A 23,167-nucleotide genomic window follows, 5' to 3' on the forward strand; every position below is an offset into this window, starting at 1 on the left:
CACACACTCTGACCTACTGTACACACAACAAGAGCATGTGTCAGACACCCTGACCTCCTGTACACACTAGCTGAGCAGGTGACACACACCCTGAACTCCTGTACACACAGCCTGAGCTGTTGACACACACCTTGACCTCCTAAACACACAACCTCAGCAGGTGACACACACCCTGACCTCCTGTACACACAACCTGAGCAGCTGACACACACACTGACCTCCTGTACACACAACCTGATCAGGTGACACACACCTTGACCTCCTGTACACACAACCTTGGCTGGTGACACACACACTTATCTCCCGTACACACAACCTGAGCAGGTGACACACACTCTGACCTCGTGTACTCACAACCTGGGCAGGTGACACACACTCTTATCTCCCGTACACACAACCAGAGCAGGTGCCACACACCCTGACCTACTGTACACACAACCTGAGCAGTTGAAACACAGCCTGACCTCCTGAACACACAACCTTTGCAGGTGACACACACCGTGTCCTCCTGTACACACAACCTGAGCAGTTGAAACACAGCCTGACCTCCTGAACACACAACCTTTGCAGGTGACACACACCCTGTCCTCCTGTACACACTACCTGAGCAGTTCACACACACCCTGACATCCTGTACACACAACCTGAGCAGGTGACACACACCCTGACCTCCTGTACACACAACCTGAGCAGCTGCCACACACCCTGACCTCCTGTACACACAACCTTAGGAGGTGACACACACCCTGACCTCATGTACACAGAATCTCAGCAGGTTACACACACCCTGACCTCCTGTACACACAACCTGGGCTGGGGACACACACCCTGATCTCCTCTACACACAACCTGAGCAGGTGACAGACACCCTGACCTCCTGTACAGACAACAAGTGCAGGGGACACACACCCTGACCTCCTGTATATACAACCAGAGAAGGTGACACACACTCTGAACTCCTGTACACACAACCAGAGCAGGTGACACACACTCTGACCTACTGTACACACAACAGGAGCAGGTGTCAGACACCCTGACCTCCTGTACACACAACCTGAGCAGGTGACACACACCCTGACCTCCTGTACACTCAGCCTGAGCAGGTGACACAGACCCTGACCTCCTGTACACACATCCTGAGCAGGTGACACACACCCTTTCCTGCTGTACACACAACCTGATCAGGTGACACACACCCTGACCTGTACACACAACCTGGGCAGGTGACACACACCCTAACCTCCTGTACACACAACCTGAGCAGGTGACATATATCCTGTCCTCCTGTACACACAACTGAGCAGTTGACACACACCGTGACCTCCTGTACACACAACCTGATCAGGTGACACACACCCTGACCTCCTGTACACACCACCTTGGCAGGTGACACACTTATCTCCTGTACACACAACCTGAGCAGGTGACACACACCCTGACCTCCTGTACTCACAACCTGGGCAGGTGACACACACTCTTATCTCCCGTACACACAACCAGAGCAGGTGACACAAACCCTGACCTCCTGTATATACAAGCAGAGAAGGTGACACACACTCTGAACTCCTGTACACACAACCAGAGCAGGTGACACACACTCTGACCTACTGTACACACAACAAGAGCAGGTGTCAGACACCCTGACCTCCTGTACACACTACCTGAGCAGGTGACACACACCCTGACCTCCTGTATACTCAGCCTGAGCAGGTGACACAGACCCTGACCTCCTGTACACACATCCTGAGCAGGTGACACACACCCTGACCTCCTGTACACACAACCAGAGCAGGTGACACACACCCTGACCTCCTGTACACACAACCTGAGCAGGTGACACAAACCCTGACCTCCTGTACACACAAGCTGAGCAGGTGACAGACACCCTGACCTCCTGTACACACAACCTGAGCTGGTGACACACACCCTTTCCTGCTGTACACACAACCTGGGCAGGTGACACACACTCTTATCTCCCGTACACACAACCAGAGCAGGTGACATATATCCTGTCCTCCCGTACACACAACTGAGCAGTTGACACACACCCTGACCTCCTGTACACACAACAAGAGCAGGGGACACACACCCTGACCTCCTGTATATACAACCAGAGAAGGTGACACACACTCTGAACTCCCGTACCACAACCTGAGCAGGTGACACACACCCTGACCTCCTGTACTCACAACCTGGGCAGGTGACACACACTCTTATCTCCCGTACACACAACCAGAGCAGGTGACACACACCCTGACCTCCTGTACATACAACCTGGGCTGGTGACACAGACTCTAACCTGTACACACAGCCTGAGCAGTTGAAACACGCCCTGACCTCCTGTACAAACAACCTGAGCAGGTGACACACACCCTGACCTCCTGTACACACAACCTGAGCAGGTGACACACACCCTGACCTCCTGTACTCAGAACCTCAGCAGGTGACACACACCCTGACATCCTGTACACACAACCTCAGCAGGTGACACACACCCTGACATCCTGTACACACAACCTCAGCAGGTGAGACACACCCTGACATCCTGTACACACAACCTGAGCAGGTGACACACACCCTGACATCCTGTACACACAACCTGAGCAGCTGACACACACTCTGACCTCCTGTACACACAACCTGAGCAGGTGACACACACCCTGACCTCCTGTACACACAACCTGAGCAGTTGACACACACCCTGACCTCCTGTACATACAACGTGAGCAAGTGACACACTCCTTCAGCTCCTGAGCACACAACCGGAGCAGGTGACACCCACTGTTATCTCCCGTACTCCTGTCCTGGGCAGGTGACACACACCGTGACCTCCTGTACACACAACCTGAGAAGGTGACACACACTCTGACCTCCTGAACACACAACCTGAGCAGGTGACACACACTCTGACCTGCTGTACACACAAGCTGAGCAGTTGAAACACACCCTGACCTCCTGAACACACAACCTTTGCAGGTGACACACACCCTGACCTCCTGTACACACAACCTGAGCAGGTGACACACACCCTGACATCCTGTACACACAACCTGAGCAGGTGAACACACACGCTGACCTCCTGCACACTCATCCTGAGGAGGTGACACACACCCTGACCTCATGTACACAGAATCTCAGCAGGTTACACACACCCTGACCTCCTGTACACACAGCCTGAGCTGTTGACACACACCCTAACCTGCTGTACACAAAACCTGAGAAGTTGAAACACCCCCTGACCTCCTGAACACACAAACTTTGCAGGTGACACACACCCTGACCTCCTGTACACACAACCTGATCAGTTGACACACATCCTGACCTCCTGTACACACAACCTGATCAGGTGACACACATCCTGACCTCCTGTACACACAACCTGATCAGTTGACACACATCCTGACCTCCTGTACACACAACCTTGGCAGGTGACACACTTATCTCCCGTACACACAACCTGAGCAGGTGACACACACCCTGACCTCCGGTACACACAACCTGCGCAGTTGACACACACCCTGACCTGTACACACAACCTGAGCAGTTGACACACACCGTGACCTCCAGTACACACAGCCTGAGCAGGTGACTCACACTCTGACCTCCTGAACACACAACCTGAGTAGCTGACACACACCCTGACCTCCTGTAAACACAACCTGAGCAGGTGACATACACCCTGACCTCCTGTACACAGAGCCTCAGCAGGTGACACACACCCTGACCTCCTTTACACACAACCTGAGCAGGTGACACACACCCTGACCTCCTGTACACACAACGTGGGCAGGTGACACACACTCTTATCACCCGTATACCTGTCCTGGGCCGGTGACACACACCCTGACCTCCTGTACACACAACGTGAGCAGGTGACTCACTCCCTCACCTCCTGTACACACAACCTGAGCAGGTGACACACACTCCTATCTCCGATACTCCTGTCCTGGGCAGGAGACACACACCCTGAACTCCTGTACACACAGCCTGAGCTGTTGACACACACCTTGACCTCCTAAACACACAACCTCAGCAGGTGACACACACCCTGACCTCCTGTACACACAACCTGTGCAGCTGACACACACACTGACCTCCTGTACACACAACCTGATCAGGTGACACACACCTTGACCTCCTGTACACACAACCTTGGCTGGTGACACACACACTTATCTCCCGTACACACAACCTGAGCAGGTGACACACACTCTGACCTCGTGTACTCACAACCTGGGCAGGTGACACACACTCTTATCTCCCGTACACACAACCAGAGCAGGTGCCACACACCCTGACCTACTGTACACACAACCTGAGCAGTTGAAACACAGCCTGACCTCCTGAACACACAACCTTTGCAGGTGACACACACCCTGTCCTCCTGTACACACAACCTGAGCAGTTGAAACACAGCCTGACCTCCTGAACACACAACCTTTGCAGGTGACACACACCCTGTCCTCCTGTACACACTACCTGAGCAGTTCACACACACCCTGACATCCTGTACACACAACCTGAGCAGGTGACACACACCCTGACCTCCTGTACACACAACCTGAGCAGCTGCCACACACCCTGACCTCCTGTACACACAACCTTAGGAGGTGACACACACCCTGACCTCATGTACACAGAATCTCAGCAGGTTACACACACCCTGACCTCCTGTACACACTACCTGGGCTGGGGACACACACCCTGATCTCCTCTACACACAACCTGAGCAGGTGACACACACCCTGACCTCCTGTACAGACAACAAGTGCAGGGGACACACACCCTGACCTCCTGTATATACAACCAGAGCAGGTGACACACACTCTGACCTACTGTACACACAACAAGAGCAGGTGTCAGACACCCTGACCTCCTGTACACACAACCTGAGCAGGTGACACACACCCTGACCTCCTGTACACTCAGCCTGAGCAGGTGACACACACCCTTTCCTGCTGTACACACAACCTGATCAGGTGACACACACCCTGACCTGTACACACAACCTGGGCAGGTGACACACACCCTAACCTCCTGTACACACAACCAGAGCAGGTGACATATATCCTGTCCTCCTGTACACACAACTGAGCAGTTGACACACACCGTGACCTCCTGGACACACAACCTGATCAGGTGACACACACCCTGACCTCCTGTACACACCACCTTGGCAGGTGACACACTTATCTCCCGTACACACAACCAGAGCAGGTGACACAAACCCTGACCTCCTGTATATACAAGCAGAGAAGGTGACACACACTCTGAACTCCTGTACACACAACCAGAGCAGGTGACACACACTCTGACCTACTGTACACACAACAAGAGCAGGTGTCAGACACCCTGACCTCCTGTACACACAACCTGAGCAGGTGACACACACCCTGACCTCCTGTATACTCAGCCTGAGCAGGTGACACAGACCCTGACCTCCTGTACACACATCCTGAGCAGGTGACACACACCCTTTCCTGCTGTACACACAACCTGGGCAGGTGACACACACTCTTATCTCCCGTACACACAACCAGAGCAGGTGACATATATCCTGTCCTCCCGTACACACAACTGAGCAGTTGACACACACCCTGACCTCCTGTACACACAACAAGAGCAGGGGACACACACCCTGACCTCCTGTATATACAACCAGAGAAGGTGACACACACTCTGAACTCCCGTACCACAACCTGAGCAGGTGACACACACCCTGACCTCCTGTACTCACAACCTGGGCAGGTGACACACACTCTTATCTCCCGTACACACAACCAGAGCAGGTGACACACACCCTGACCTCCTGTACATACAACCTGGGCTGGTGACACAGACTCTAACCTGTACACACAGCCTGAGCAGTTGAAACACGCCCTGACCTCCTGTACAAACAACCTGAGCAGGTGACACACACCCTGACCTCCTGTACACACAACCTGAGCAGGTGACACACACCCTGACCTCCTGTACTCAGAACCTCAGCAGGTGACACACACCCTGACATCCTGTACACACAACCTCAGCAGGTGACACACACCCTGACATCCTGTACACACAACCTCAGCAGGTGACACACACCCTGACATCCTGTACACACAACCTGAGCAGGTGACACACACGCTGACCTCCTGTACACACAACCTGGGCAGGTGAGACACACTCTTATCTCCCGTACACACAAGCTGAGCAGAGGACACACACCCTGATCTCCTGTACACATAACCAGGGAAGGTGACACACACTCTTATCTCCCGGACACCTATCCTGGGCATGTGACACACACCATGACCTCCTGTACACACAACCTGAGCAGTTGACACACACCGTGACCTCCTGTACACACAACCTGAGCAGGTGACACACACTCTGACCTCCTGAACACAAAACCTGAGCAGGTGACACACACTCTGACCTCCTGAACACACAACCTTTGCAGGTGACACACACACTGTCCTCCTGTACACACAACCTGAGCAGTTGACACTCACCCTGACATCCTGTACACACAACCTGAGCAGGTGACACACACGCTGACCTCCTGTACACACAACCTGGGCAGGTGAGACACACTCTTATCTCCCGTACACACAACCAGAGCAGAGGACACACACCCTGATCTCCTGTACACATAACCACGGAAGGTGACACACACTCTTATCTCCCGGACACCTATCCTGGGCATGTGACACACACCATGACCTCCTGTACACACAACCTGAGCAGTTGACACACACCGTGACCTCCTGTACACACAACCTGAGCAGGTGACACACACTCTGACCTCCTGAACACAAAACCTGAGCAGGTGACACACACTCTGACCTCCTGAACACACAACCTTTGCAGGTGACACACACACTGTCCTCCTGTACACACAACCTGAGCAGTTGACACTCACCCTGACATCCTGTACACACAACCTGAGCAGGTGACACACACGCTGACCTCCTGTACACAGAACCTGAGCAGGTGACACACACTCTGACCTCCTGTACACACAACCTGAGCAGTTGATACACACCCTAACCTCCTTTACACACAACCAGAGCAGGTGACATACACACTTATCTCCCATACTCCTGTCTTGGGCAGGAGACACACACCCTGAACTCCTGTACACACAGCCTGAGCTGTTGACGCACACCTTGACCTCCTGAACACACAAGCTCAGCAGGTGACACACACCCTGACCTCCTGTACACACAACCTGAGCAGCTGACACACACTCTGACCTCCTGTACACACAACCTGAGCAGGTGACGCACACCCTGACCTCCTGTACACACAACCTGAGCAGGTGACACACACCCTGACCTCATGTACATAGAACCGCAGCAGGTGACACACACCCTGACCTCCTGTACACACAACCTGGGCTGGGGACACACACCCTGACCTCCTGTACACACAACCAGAGCAGGTGACACACACCCTAACCTCCTTTACACACAACCAGAGCAGGTGACATACACCCTGCCCTCCTGTACACACAACTGAGCAGTTGACACACACCGTTACCTCCTGTACATACAACCTGATCAGGTGACACACACCTTGACCTCCTGTACACACAACCTTGGCAGGTGACACACACTCTTATCTCCCGTACACACAACCAGAGCAGGTGACACACACCCTGACCTCCTGTACACACAACCTGAGCTGTTGAAACACACCCTGACCTCCTGAACACACAACCTTTGCAGGTGACACACACCCTGTCCTCCTGTACACACTACCTGAGCAGTTCACGCACACCCTGACATCCTGTACACACAACCTGAGCAGGTGACACACACCCTGACATCCTGTACACACAACCTGAGCAGGTGACACACACCCTGACATCCTGTACACACGGCTTGAGCAGTTGACACACACCGTGACCTCATGTACACACAACCTGAGCAGGTGACACACACTCTGACCTCCTGAACACACATCCTGAGCAGTTGACACACACTCTGACCTGCTGTACACACAACATGAGCAGTTGAAACACACCCTGACCTCTTGTACACACAATTTGGGCATGTGACACACACCCTGACCTCCTGTACACACAACCTGCACAGTTGACACACACCCTGACCTCCTGAACACACAACCTTTGCAGGTGACACACACCCTGTCCGCCTGTACACACAAGCTGAGCAGGTGAACACACACGCTGACCTCCTGCACACTCATCCTGAGGAGGTGACACACACCCTGACCTCATGTACACAGAATCTCAGCAGGTTACACACACCCTGACCTCCTGTACACACAGCCTGAGCTGTTGACACACACCCTGACCTGCAATACACAAAACCTGAGAAGTTGAAACACACCCTGACCTCCTGAACACACAAACTTTGCAGGAGACACACACCTTGACCTCCTGTACACACAACCTGATCAGTTGACACACATCCTGACCTCCTGTACACACAACCTGATCAGGTGACACACATCCTGACCTCCTGTACACACAACCTGATCAGTTGACACACATCCTGACCTCATGTACACAGAATCTCAGCAGGTTACACACACCCTGACCTCCTGTACACACAGCCTGAGCTGTTGACACACACCCTGACCTGCAATACACAAAACCTGAGAAGTTGAAACACACCCTGACCTCCTGAACACACAAACTTTGCAGGAGACACACACCTTGACCTCCTGTACACACAACCTGATCAGTTGACACACATCCTGACCTCCTGTACACACAACCTGATCAGGTGACACACACCCTGACATCCTGTACACACGGCTTGAGCAGTTGACACACACCGTGACCTCCTGTACACACAACCTGAGCAGGTGACACACACTCTGACCTCCTGAACACACATCCTGAGCAGTTGACACACACTCTGACCTGCTGTACACACAACATGAGCAGTTGAAACACACCCTGACCTCTTGTACACACAATTTGGGCATGTGACACACACCCTGACCTCCTGTACACACAACCTGCACAGTTGACACACACCCTGACCTCCTGAACACACAACCTTTGCAGGTGACACACACCCTGTCCGCCTGTACACACAACCTGAGCAGGTGAACACACACGCTGACCTCCTGCACACTCATCCTGAGGAGGTGACACACACCCTGACCTCATGTACACAGAATCTCAGCAGGTTACACACACCCTGACCTCCTGTACACACAGCCTGAGCTGTTGACACACACCCTGACCTGCAATACACAAAACCTGAGAAGTTGAAACACACCCTGACCTCCTGAACACACAAACTTTGCAGGAGACACACACCTTGACCTCCTGTACACACAACCTGATCAGTTGACACACATCCTGACCTCCTGTACACACAACCTGATCAGGTGACACACATCCTGACCTCCTGTACACACAACCTGATCAGTTGACACACATCCTGACCTCCTGTACACACAACCTTGGCAGGTGACACACTTATCTCCCGTACACACAACCTGAGCAGGTGACACACACCCTGACCTCCGGTACACACAACCTGCACAGTTGACACACGCCCTGACCTGTACACACAACCTGAGCAGGTGACACACACCCTGACCTCCTGTACACAAAACCTGCGCAGTTGACACACACCTTGACGTCCTGTACGCACAACCTGAGCAGGTGATACACACCCTGACCTGTACACACAACCTGAGCAGTTGACACACACCGTGACCTCCAGTACACACAGCCTGAGCAGGTGACACACACTCTGACCTCCTGAACACACAACCTGAGTAGCTGACACACACCCTGAACTCCTGTACACACGACCTGAGCAGGTGTACTTACACCCAGACCTGTACACACAACCTGAGCAGCTGACACACACCCTGATGTGCTGTACAGCAGACCGGGGCAGGTGACACACTCCCTGACCTCCTGTACACTCAGCCTTTGCTGTTGACACTCACCCTGACCTCCTGTACACACAACCTGGGCAGGTGACACACACCCTGACCTACTGTACACTCAACCTGAGCAGGTGTACACACACCCAGACCTGTACACACAACCTGAGCAGCTAAGACACACCCTGAGCTCCGGTAGACACAACCAGAGCAGGTGACACACACCCTGACCGTCTGTACACACAACCAGAGCAGGTGACACACACTCTGACCTGCTGTACACACAACCTGAGCGGTTGACACACACCCTTAACTCCAGAACGCATAGCCTTTGCAGGTGACACACACCCTGTCCTCCTGTACACACAACCTGAGCAGTTGACACACACCCTGACATTTTTTACACACAACCTGAGCAGGCGACACACACCCTGACCTGTACACACAACCTGAGCAGGTGACACACAGCCTGACCTCCTGTACACACAACCTGAGCAGGTGACGCACACCCTGACCTCCTGTACACACAACCTGAGCAGGTGACACACACCCTGACCTCATGTACATAGAACCGCAGCAGGTGACACACACCCTGACCTCCTGTACACACAACCTGGGCTGGGGACACACACCCTGACCTCCTGTACACACAACCAGAGCAGGTGACACACACCCTAACCTCCTTTACACACAACCAGAGCAGGTGACATACACCCTGTCCTCCTGTACACACAACTGAGCAGTTGACACACACCGTGACCTCCTGTACATACAACCTGATCAGGTGACACACACCTTGACCTCCTGTACACACAACCTTGGCAGGTGACACACACTCTTATCTCCCATACACACAACCAGAGCAGGTGACACACACCCTGACCTCCTGTACACACAACCTGAGCAGTTGAAACACACCCTGACCTCCTGAACACACAACCTTTGCAGGTGACACACACCCTGTCCTCCTGTACACACTACCTGAGCAGTTCACGCACACCCTGACATCCTGTACACACAACCTGAGCAGGTGACACACACCCTGACATCCTGTACACACGGCTTGAGCAGTTGACACACACCGTGACCTCCTGTACACACAACCTGAGCAGGTGACACACACTCTGACCTCCTGAACACACATCCTGAGCAGTTGACACACACTCTGACCTGCTGTACACACAACATGAGCAGTTGAAACAAACCCTGACCTCTTGTACACACAATTTGGGCATGTGACACACACCCTGACCTCCTGTACACACAACCTGCACAGTTGACACACACCCTGACCTCCTGAACACACAACCTTTGCAGGTGACACACACCCTGTCCGCCTGTACACACAACCTGAGCAGTTGACACACACCCTGACCTCCTGTACACACAACCTGAGCAGGTGACACACACCCGGACCTGTACACACAACCTGAACAGGTGACACACACCCTGACCTCCTGTACACACAACCTGAGCAGCTGCCACACACCCTGACCTCCTGCACACACATCCTGAGGAGGTGACACACACCCTGACCTCATGTACTCAGAATCTCAGCAGGTTACACACACCCTGACCTCCTGTATATACAACCAGAGAAGGTGACACACACCCTGACCTCCTGTACACACAACCTGAGCAGGTGACACACACTCTGACCTCCTGTACACACAACCTGAGCTGGTGACACACACCCTGACCTCCTGAATACACAACCTCAGCAGGTGACACACACTCTGACCTCCTGTACACACAACCTGAGCTGGTGACACACACCCTGACCTCCTGTATACACAACCTCAGCAGGTGACACACACCCTGACATCCTGTACACACAACCTGAACAGGTGACACACACCCTGACATCCTGTACACACGGCTTGAGCAGTTGACACACACCGTGACCTCCTGTATACACAACCTGGGCAGGTGAGACACACTCTTATCTCCCGTACACACAAGCTGAGCAGAGGACACACACCCTGATCTCCTGTACACATAACCAGGGAAGGTGACACGCACTCTTATCTCCCGGACACCTGTCCTGGGCATGTGACACACACCATGACCTCCTGTACACACAACCTGAGCAGTTGACACACACCGTGACCTCCTGTACACACAACCTGAGCAGGTGACACACACCCTGACCTCCTGTACATACAACCTGGGGTGGTGACACAGACTCTAACCTGTACACACAGCCTGAGCAGTTGAAACACACCCTGACCTCCTGTACAAACAACCTGAGCAGGTGACACACACCCTGACCTCCTGTACACACAACCTGAGCAGGTGGCACACACCCTGACCACCAGTACACACAGCCTGAGCAGGTGACACACACTCTGACCTCCTGTACACACAACCTGAGCAGTTGATACACACCCTAACCTCCTTTACACACAACCAGAGCAGGTGACATACACCCTGTCCTCCTGTACACACAACTGAGCAGTTGACACACATCGTGACCTCCTGTACACACAACCTGATCAGGTGACACACACCTTGACCTCCTGTACACACAACCTTGGCAGGTGACACACTTATCTCCCGTACACACAACCTGAGCAGGTGACACACACCCTGACCTCCGGTACACACAACCTGCGCAGTTGACACACACCCTGACCTGTACACACAACCTGAGCAGTTGACACACACCGTGACCTCCAGTACACACAACCTGAGCAGGTGACACACACCCTGACCTCCTGTAAACAAAACCTGCGCAGTTGACACACACCTTGACCTCCTGTACGCACAACCTGAGCAGGTGATACACACCCTGACCTGTACACACAACCTGAGCAGTTGACACACACCGTGACCTCCAGTACACACAGCCTGAGCAGGTGACACACACTCTGACCTCCTGAACACACAACCTGAGTAGCTGACACACACCCTGAACTCCTGTACACACGACCTGAGCTGGTGTACTTACACCCAGACCTGTACTCACAACCTGAGCAGCTGACACACACCCTGACCTCCTGTACACACAACCTGAGCAGGTGACACACACCCTGATGTGCTGTACAGCAGACCGGGGCAGGTGACACACTCCCTGACCTCCTGTACACTCAACCTTTGCTGTTGACACTCACCCTGACCTCCTGTACATACAACCTGATCAGGTGACACACACCTTGACCTCCTGTACACACAACCTTGGCAGGTGACACACACTCTTATCTCCCGTACACACAACCAGAGCAGGTGACACACACCCTGACCTCCTGTACACACAACCTGAGCAGTTGAAACACACCCTGACCTCCTGAACACACAACCTTTGCAGGTGACACACACCCTGTCCTCCTGTACACACTACCTGAGCAGTTCACGCACACCCTGACATCCTGTACACACAACCTGAGCAGGTGACACACACCCTGACATCCTGTACACACGGCTTGAGCAGTTGACACACACCGTGACCTCCTGTACACACAACCTGAGCAGGTGACACACACTCTGACCTCCTGAACACACATCCTGAGCAGTTGACACACACTCTGACCTGCTGTACACACAACATGAGCAGTTGAAACACACCCTGACCTCTTGTACACACAATTTGGGCATGTGACACACACCCTGACCTCCTGTACACACAACCTGCACAGTTGACACACACCCTGACCTCCTGAACACACAACCTTTGCAGGTGACACACACCCTGTCCGCCTGTACACACAACCTGAGCAGTTGACACACACCCTGACCTCCTGTACACACAACCTGAGCAGGTGACACACACCCGGACCTGTACACACAACCTGAACAGGTGACACACACCCTGACCTCCTGTACACACAACCTGAGCAGCTGCCACACACCCTGACCTCCTGCACACACATCCTGAGGAGGTGACACACACCCTGACCTCATGTACTCAGAATCTCAGCAGGTTACACACACCCTGACCTCCTGTATATACAACCAGAGAAGGTGACACACACTCTGAACTCCCGTACACACAACCTGAGAAGGTGACACACACCCTGACCTCCTGTACTCACAACCTGGGCAGGTGACACCCACTCTTATCTCCCGTACACACAACCAGAGCAGGTGACACACACCCTGACCTCCTGTACATACAACCTGGGCGGGTGACACAGACTCTAACCTGTACACACAGCCTGAGCAGTTGAAACACACCCTGACCTCCTGTACAAACAACCTGATCAGGTGACACACACCCTGACCTCCTGTACACACAACCTGAGCAGGTGACTCACACTCTGACCTCCTGTACACACAACCTGAGCTGGTGACACACACCCTGACTCCTGAATACACAACCTCAGCAGGTGACACACACTCTGACCTCCTGTACACACAACCTGAGCTGGTGACACACACCCTGACCTCCTGTACACACAACCTGAGCAGGTGGCACACACCCTGACCACCAGTACACACAGCCTGAGCAGGTGACACACACCCTGACCTCCTGTACACACAACCAGAGCAGGTGACATACACCCTGTACTCCTGTACACACAACTGAGCAGTTGACACACACCGTGACCTCCAGTACACACAACCTGAGCAGGTGACACACACCCTGACCTCCTGTACACAAAACCTGCGCAGCTGACACACACCTTGACCTCCTGTATGCACTACCTGAGCAGGTGATACACACCCTGACCTGTACACACAACCTGAGCAGTTGACACACACCGTGACCTCCAGTACACACAGCCTGAGCAGGTGACACACACTCTTTCCTCCTGAACACACAACCTGAGTAGCTGACACACACCCTGAACTCCTGTACACACGACCTGAGCAGGTGTACTTACACCCAGACCTGTACACACAACCTGAGCAGCTGACACACACCCTGACCTCCTGTACACACAACCTGAGCAGGTGACACACACCCTGATGTGCTGTACAGCAGACCGGGGCAGGTGACACACTCCCTGACCTCCTGTACACTCAACCTTTGCTGTTGACACTCACCCTGACCTCCTGTACACACAACCTGGGCAGGTGACACACACCCTGACCTACTGTACACTCAACCTGAGCAGGTGTACACACACCCAGACCTGTACACACAACCTGAGCAGCTAAGACACACCCTGAGCTCCGGTACACACAACCAGAGCAGGTGACACACACCCTGACCGCCTGTACACACAACCAGAGCAGGTGACACACACTCTGACCTGCTGTACACACAACCTGAGCAGTTGACACACACCCTTAACTCTAGAACGCATAGCCTTTGCAGGTGACACACACCCTGTCCTCCTGTACACACAACCTGAGCAGTTGACACACACCCTGACATTTTTTACACTCAACCTGAGCAGGCGACACACACCCTGACCTGTACACACAACCTGAGCAGGTGACGCACACCCTGACCACCTGTACACACAACCTGAGCAGGTGACACACACCCTGACCTCATGTACATAGAACCGCAGCAGGTGACACTCACCCTGACCTCCTGTACACACAACCTGGGCTGGGGACACACACCCTGACCTCCTGTACACACAACTAGAGCAGGTGACACACACCCTAACCTCCTTTACACACAACCAGAGCAGGTGACATACACCCTGTCCTCCTGTACACACAACTGAGCAGTTGACACACACCGTGACCTCCTGTACATACAACCTGATCAGGTGACACACACCTTGACCTCCTGTACACACAACCTTGGCAGGTGACACACACTCTTATCTCCCGTACACACAACCAGAGCAGGTGACACACACCCTGACCTCCTGTACACACAACCTGAGCAGTTGAAACACACCCTGACCTCCTGAACACACAACCTTTGCAGGTGACACACACCCTGTCCTCCTGTACACACTACCTGAGCAGTTCACGCACACCCTGACATCCTGTACACACAACCTGAGCAGGTGACACACACCCTGACATCCTGTACACATGGCTTGAGCAGTTGACACACTCCGTGACCTCCTGTACACACAACCTGAGCAGGTGACACACACTCTGACCTCCTGAACACACATCCTGAGCAGTTGACAACACTCTGACCTGCTGTACACACAACATGAGCAGTTGAAACACACCCTGACCTCTTGTACACACAATTTGGGCATGTGACACACACCCTGACCTCCTGTACACACAACCTGCACATTTGACACACACCCTGACCTCCTGAACACACAACCTTTGCAGGTGACACACACCCTGTCCGCCTGTACACACAACCTGAGCAGTTGACACACACCCTGACCTCCTGTACACACAACCTGAGCAGGTGACACACACCCTGACCTCCTGTACACACAACCTGAGCAGCTGCCACACACCCTGACCTCCTGCACACACATCCTGAGGAGGTGACACACACCCTGACCTCATGTACACAGAATCTCAGCAGGTTACACACACCCTGACCTCCTGTATATACAACCAGAGAAGGTGACACACACTCTGAACTCCCGTACACACAACCTGAGCAGGTGACACACACCCTGACCTCCTGTACTCACAACCTGGGCAGGTGACACCCACTCTTATCTCCCATACACACAACCAGAGCAGGTGACACACACCCTGACCTCCTGTACATACAACCTGGGCGGGTGACACAGACTCTAACCTGTACACACAGCCTGAGCAGTTGAAACACACCCTGACCTCCTGTACAAACAACCTGATCAGGTGACACACACCCTGACCTCCTGTACACACAACCTGAGCAGGTGACACACACTCTGACCTCCTGTACACACAACCTGAGCTGGTGACACACACCCTGACCTCCTGAATACACAACCTCAGCAGGTGACACACACTCTGACCTCCTGTACACACAACCTGAGCTGGTGACACACACCCTGACCTCCTGTACACACAACCTCAGCAGGTGACACACACCCTGACATCCTGTACACACAACCTGAACAGGTGACACACACCCTGACATCCTGTACACACGGCTTGAGCAGTTGACACACACCGTGACCTCCTGTATACACAACCTGGGCAGGTGAGACACACTCTTATCTCCCGTACACACAAGCTGAGCAGAGGACACACACCCTGATCTCCTGTACACATAACCAGGGAAGGTGACACGCACTCTTATCTCCCGGACACCTGTCCTGGGCATGTGACACACACCATGACCTCCTGTACACACAACCTGAGCAGTTGACACACACCGTGACCTCCTGTACACACAACCTGAGCAGGTGACACACACCCTGACCTCCTGTACTTACAACCTGGGGTGGTGACACAGACTCTAACCTGTACACACAGCCTGAGCAGTTGAAACACACCCTGACCTCCTGTACAAACAACCTGAGCAGGTGACACACACCCTGACCTCCTGTACACACAACCTGAGCAGGTGGCACACACCCTGACCACCAGTACACACAGCCTGAGCAGGTGACACACACTCTGACCTCCTGTACACACAACCTGAGCAGTTGACACACACCCTAACCTCCTTTACACACAACCAGAGCAGGTGACATACACCCTGTCCTCCTGTACACACAACTGAGCAGTTGACACACATCGTGACCTCCTGTACACACAACCTGATCAGGTGACACACACCTTGACCTCCTGTACACACAACCTTGGCAGGTGACACACACTCTTATCTCCCGTACACACAACCAGAGCAGGTGACACAAACCCTGACCTCCTGTACACACAACCTGAGCAGTTGAAACACCCCCTGACCTCCTGAACACACTATCTGAGCAGTTCACGCACACCCTGACATCCTGTACACACAACCTGAGCAGGTGACACACACCCTGACATCCTGTAAACACGGCTTGAGCAGTTGACACACACCGTGACCTCCTGTACACACAACCTGAGCAGGTGACACACACCGTGACCTCCTGTACACACAACCTGAGCAGGTGACACACACTCTGACCTCCTGAACACACATCCTGAGCAGTTGAAACACACCCTGACCTCCTGTACACACAATTTGGGCATGTGACACACACCCTGACCTCCTGTACACACAACCTGCACAGTTGACAAACACCCTGACCTCCTGAACACACAACCTTTGCAGGTGACACACACCCTGTCCGCCTGTACACACAACCTGAGCAGTTGACACACACCCTGACCTCCTGTACACACAACCTGAGCAGGTGACACACACCCGGACCTGTACACACAACCTGAACAGGTGACACACACCCTGACCTCTTGTACACACAACCTGAGCAGCTGCCACACACCCTGACCTCCTGCACACACATCCTGAGGAGGTGACACACACCCTGACCTCATGTACACAGAATCTCAGCAGGTTACACACACCCTGACCTCCTGTATATACAACCAGAGAAGGTGACACACACTCTGAACTCCCGTACACACAACCTGAGCAGGTGACACACACCCTGACCTCCTGTACTCACAACCTGGGCAGGTGACACCCACTCTTATCTCCCGTACACACAACCAGAGCAGGTGACACACACCCTGACCTCCTGTACATACAACCTGGGCGGGTGACACAGACTCTAACCTGTACACACAGCCTGAGCAGTTGAAACACACCCTGACCTCCTGTACAAACAACCTGATCAGGTGACACACACCCTGACCTCCTGTACACACAACCTGAGCAGGTGACACACACTCTGACCTCCTGTACACACAACCTGAGCTGGTGACACACACCCAGACCTCCTGAATACACAACCTGAGCAGGTGACACACACTCTGACCTGTACACACAACCTGAGCAGGTGACACACACCCTGACCTCCTGTACACACAACCTCAGCAGGTGACACACACCCTGACATCCTGTACACACAACCTGAACAGTTGACACATACCCTGACATCCTGTACACACGGCATGAGCAGTTGACACACACCGTGACCTCCTGTATACACAACCTGGGCAGGTGAGACACACTCTTATCTCCCGTACACACAAGCTGAGCAGAGGACACACAACCTGATCTCCTGTACACATAACCAGGGAAGGTGACACACACTCTTATCTCCCAGACACCTGTCCTGGGCAGGTGACACACACCATGACCTCCTGTACACACAACCTGAGCAGTTGACACACACCGTGACCTCCTGTACACACAACCTGAGCAGTTGACACACACCGTGACCTCCTGTACATACAACCTGGGCTGGTGACACAGACTCTAACCTGTACATACAGCCTGAGCAGTTGAAACACACCCTGACCTCCTGTACAAACAACCTGAGCAGGTGACACACACCCTGACCTCCTGTACACACAACCTGAGCAGGTGGCACACACCCTGACCAGTACACACAGCCTGAGCAGGTGACACACACTCTGACCTCCTGTACACACAACCTGAGCAGCTGACACACACCCTGAACTCCTGTACACACGACCTGAGTAGGTGACACACACTCTGACCTCCTGTACACACAACCTGAGCAGCTGACACACACCCTGACCTCCTGTACACACAACCTGAGCAGGTGACACACACCCTGATGTGCTGTACAGCAGACCGGGGCAGGTGACACACTCCCTGACCTCCTGTACACTCAACCTTTGCTGTTGACACTCACCCTGACCTCCTGTACACACAACCTGGGCAGGTGACACACACCCTGACCTACTGTACACTCAACCTGAGCAGGTGTACACACACCCAGACCTGTACACACAACCTGAGCAGGTAATACACACGAGCTCCTGTACACACAACCTTGGCAGGTGACACTCACCCTGACCTCTTGTACACACAACCTGGGCAGGTGACACACACTCTTATTTCCTGTACTCCCAACCTTGGCACGTGACACGCACTCTTATCTCCTGTACACCTGTCCTGGGCTGGTGACACACACTCTAATCTCCCGTACACCTGTCCTGGGCAGGTGACACACACCCTGAGCTCCTGTACACCTGTCCTGGGCAGGTGACACACACTGTTATCTCCTGTACACCTGTCCTGGGCTGGTGACACACACTCTAATCTCCTGTACACCTGTCCTGGGCAGGTGACACACACCCTGAGCTCCTGGACACCTTTCCTGGGCAGGTGACACACACCCTGAGCTGCTGTACACCTGTCCTGGGCAGGGTGACACACACTCTAATCTCCAGTACACCTGTCCTGGGCAGGTGACACACACCCTGAGCTGCTGTACACCTGTCCTGGGCAGGGTGACACACACTCTAATCTCCAGTACACCTGTCCTGGGCAGGTGACACACACTCTAATCTCCCGTACACCTGTCCTGGGCAGGTGACACACACTCTAATATCCCGTACACCTGTCCTGGGCAGGTGACACACACCCTGAGCTCCTGGTGTTTCTGCTCTCCATGCAGCTAACTAGTCACTTATCCGTACCAGATATCACCCTAATTTCATCTTGTTTCTCTCGTAAGATTATTGCTGATGTGATACCTTATCAAGTTTCTTTTTTGGAAATTCAAAACATGGTATCCAAATTGTCACATCCTCCTATAACAGTGCAATATTATCAAATGCCATTTCTATTTCATATTGACATTGACAAATTGTATCATGAATTTCTAATCATCTGCTGTCATGTCCTTAACAATAGCTTCCAGCATTTTTTCAATGACAGTTTTTAGGCTAACCGTGGTAGTGGGCCATATACACTCATTGTTTTATGTTCAAGGGCATTGGATTTCCTTTCCTGGCTGTGGTATGTAACCAGTCAATACACACTCCACCACATGTCTATAGATGCCATGCCGAATCTTCATAAAGTCCTAAGGAAATACACGCGTTCTTCATAATTCCATTCACATCTAGGGGCTCCGAAATAATAACACTGACGAATTTGAAGTTACTGCCTCTCTCCACCCCTACACTCTGATGAGGACTGACTGGCTCATGGACTTCTGCTTTCCTCCCTCCAAAGTCAATAATCATCACTTTAGTCTCGCTGACATTCAGTGAGAGTTTGTTGTGGCACCTCTCAGCCATTTTTTCAATCTCCCTCCTATCTGCGGATTCATCACCATCTTTGATTCAGCCAGTGATAGTGGTGTCGTCAGCCAACTTGAATATGTCATTGGAGCCGTGCTTCGCCTTACCGTCATTAGTATAAAGCGAGCAGAGCAGAGGGCTAATCTCATAGCCTCGTAGTGCACTTGTGCTGATAGACCCTGATGGCTGAGGGATAATACCCGTTCTTGAACCTGGAGATGTGAGTCCAGAAGCTCCTGTACTTTCTTACTGATGGCAGTGGCACGAAGTGAGCATGACCTGCGTGGCAAGAAACCTTGACAATGGATGCTGCTTTCCTGTAAGAACAGTTTGTGTAGATTTCTGTATTTATTTATGGAGATACAGCTCATAATAGTCCTTCATGGCCCTTCAAGCCACATTGCCCAGCAATCTCAATTACAGGACAATTTACAGTAACAAATTAACCAACGGCTGATATATCTTTGGACTGTGGGAGGAAACGAGAGCAGCTGGGGAAACCCACACAGTCCTGGGGAGAATGTACAAACTCCTTACTGTCAGTGACAAGAACTGAACTCGGCTCGCTGTTACTTTTAAGCATTGTGCTAAACACCACACCATCATGGTGGGGTGGGCTTTACCCATGATGGACTGGGCTGTATCCACTACTGTTAAATTAACAGTTATCTAGTCCCCAGTACGATAAAGCGGGTTCTCAGCCTCACAATCTGCCTCATTCTGGCCTTCTGCCTTACCGCACATTCTCTGTAACTGTTAACCGTATCTGCATTGTTAAAGATAAATCTCAGCTTTATTTGTCACATGTAGATTGAAACATACAGTGAAATGCATCACAGTGACCAATCACTCCAAGGATGCAACTGGCAAGTGTCACCATATTTCAGGTGTCAGCATAGCATGTCACAACGAACACTTCTGTAATGTGGGGGAAACACGGAGCACCTAGAGGAAACACATGCCTTTGTTCTACTTTAATACAATGTTGTAATAAATTGATGAGTACAGATGGTGTGAAAAACATTGTTTTTTTTTTGTCTGTACCTCAGTACCTGTGACAATGATAAACCAAGTTCTTGTTGGAATCATAGCGAGTGAAGATTGTCTAAGTATACAGTGAGACAAAGGTTGACTGGAACATGACAGGAAACTTCTTCACTCAGAAGGTGCTGAGAGTGTGGAACGAGCTGCCAGCACAAGTGAGCTTGATTTCAACGTTTAAGAGAAGTTTAGATAGGTACGTGGATGGTAGGGGTATGGAGGACTACGATCTGGGTGCAGGTCAATGGGAGTAGGCAGTTTAAATGGTTTGCAATGGACTAGATGGGCTGAAGAGCTTCTTTCAATGCTGTACTTCTGTATGAATCTATGAAACGATGGAAAGACGGGTGGAGTGGTGAGAGGGGGAATATCTGGATGAGAACCAGAATCAGGTTTAATACCATTGGTATCTGTCATGAAATGCGTTGATTGCAGCAGCAGTACATTGTAATCCATAAAACATGCTGTAAATTACAATAGGGAATATAATGGAACTTAAAAAATAAATAAGTAATGTGAAAAGAGAGCAGAAATACTGAGGTAATAAGATAATTTAATTTCAACAAGTATGAGGTCATTCATCTTTGGATATCAAATATTGGCAGAACATATACAGAAAGTGGCTGGGACCTTTGTAATGCAGTAGTATAGGTGGGTAGTGAAGAGTGTATTGACTGGCCACATCACATCATGGTATGAAAATACCAATGCCTTTGAACAGAAAATCCTACAGAAAGTAGTGGATTCAGCTCAGTCCATCACGGGTAAAGCCCTCCCCACCACTGAGCGCATCTACAGAAAATGTTGTCACAGGAAAGCAGTATTCATCGTCAGGGAACCCCACCACCCAGGCCATGCTCTCTTCTTAGGATTCACACCACCAGGCTCAGGAACAGTTACTACTCCTCATGCATCAGGCTCTTGAACCAAATGGGATAACTTCACTCAATTTCACTAGCCCCATCATTAAACTGTTCCTACAACCTATGAACTCACTTTCAAGGACTCTTCATCACATCTTATCAATATTTATTGCCTGATTACTTAGTATTACTATTTCCTTTTTTTGTATTTGCACAGTTTGTTGTCTTTTGCACTCTGGTTAAACAACCAAGTTGGTACGGTCTTTCATTAATTCTATTAAGGTTATTATTCCATTATAGATTTATTGAGTATGCCCACAAGAAAAGGAATCTCAGGGTAGTATATGGTGACATATATTACTTTGATAATAAATTTACTGTGAAATTTACGCTTGCAAATAGTGCACTTG

General features: G+C 51.9%; 1 protein-coding gene across 8 annotated transcripts in view; it reads left to right on the forward strand.

The window, feature by feature from the left end:
- Window positions 1–23,167, forward strand: part of LOC132402224 (leucine-rich repeat and fibronectin type III domain-containing protein 1-like protein) — a 622,638-nt gene that overhangs the window by 463,745 nt on the left and 135,726 nt on the right. The window contains exon 1 of one of the 8 annotated variants that reach the window (XM_059984988.1): window positions 21,087–21,172. The exons of the other annotated variants lie outside the window; for them this stretch is intronic. The gene's annotated coding sequence lies outside the window, so the exon portion shown is untranslated. Of the gene's footprint in view, window positions 1–21,086; window positions 21,173–23,167 lie in introns of those variants that run through there. 8 annotated transcript variants of the gene reach the window in all.

This window comes from Hypanus sabinus, chromosome 11 (assembly GCF_030144855.1).
Source record: "Hypanus sabinus isolate sHypSab1 chromosome 11, sHypSab1.hap1, whole genome shotgun sequence".
Taxonomy (NCBI): domain Eukaryota; kingdom Metazoa; phylum Chordata; class Chondrichthyes; order Myliobatiformes; family Dasyatidae; genus Hypanus; species Hypanus sabinus.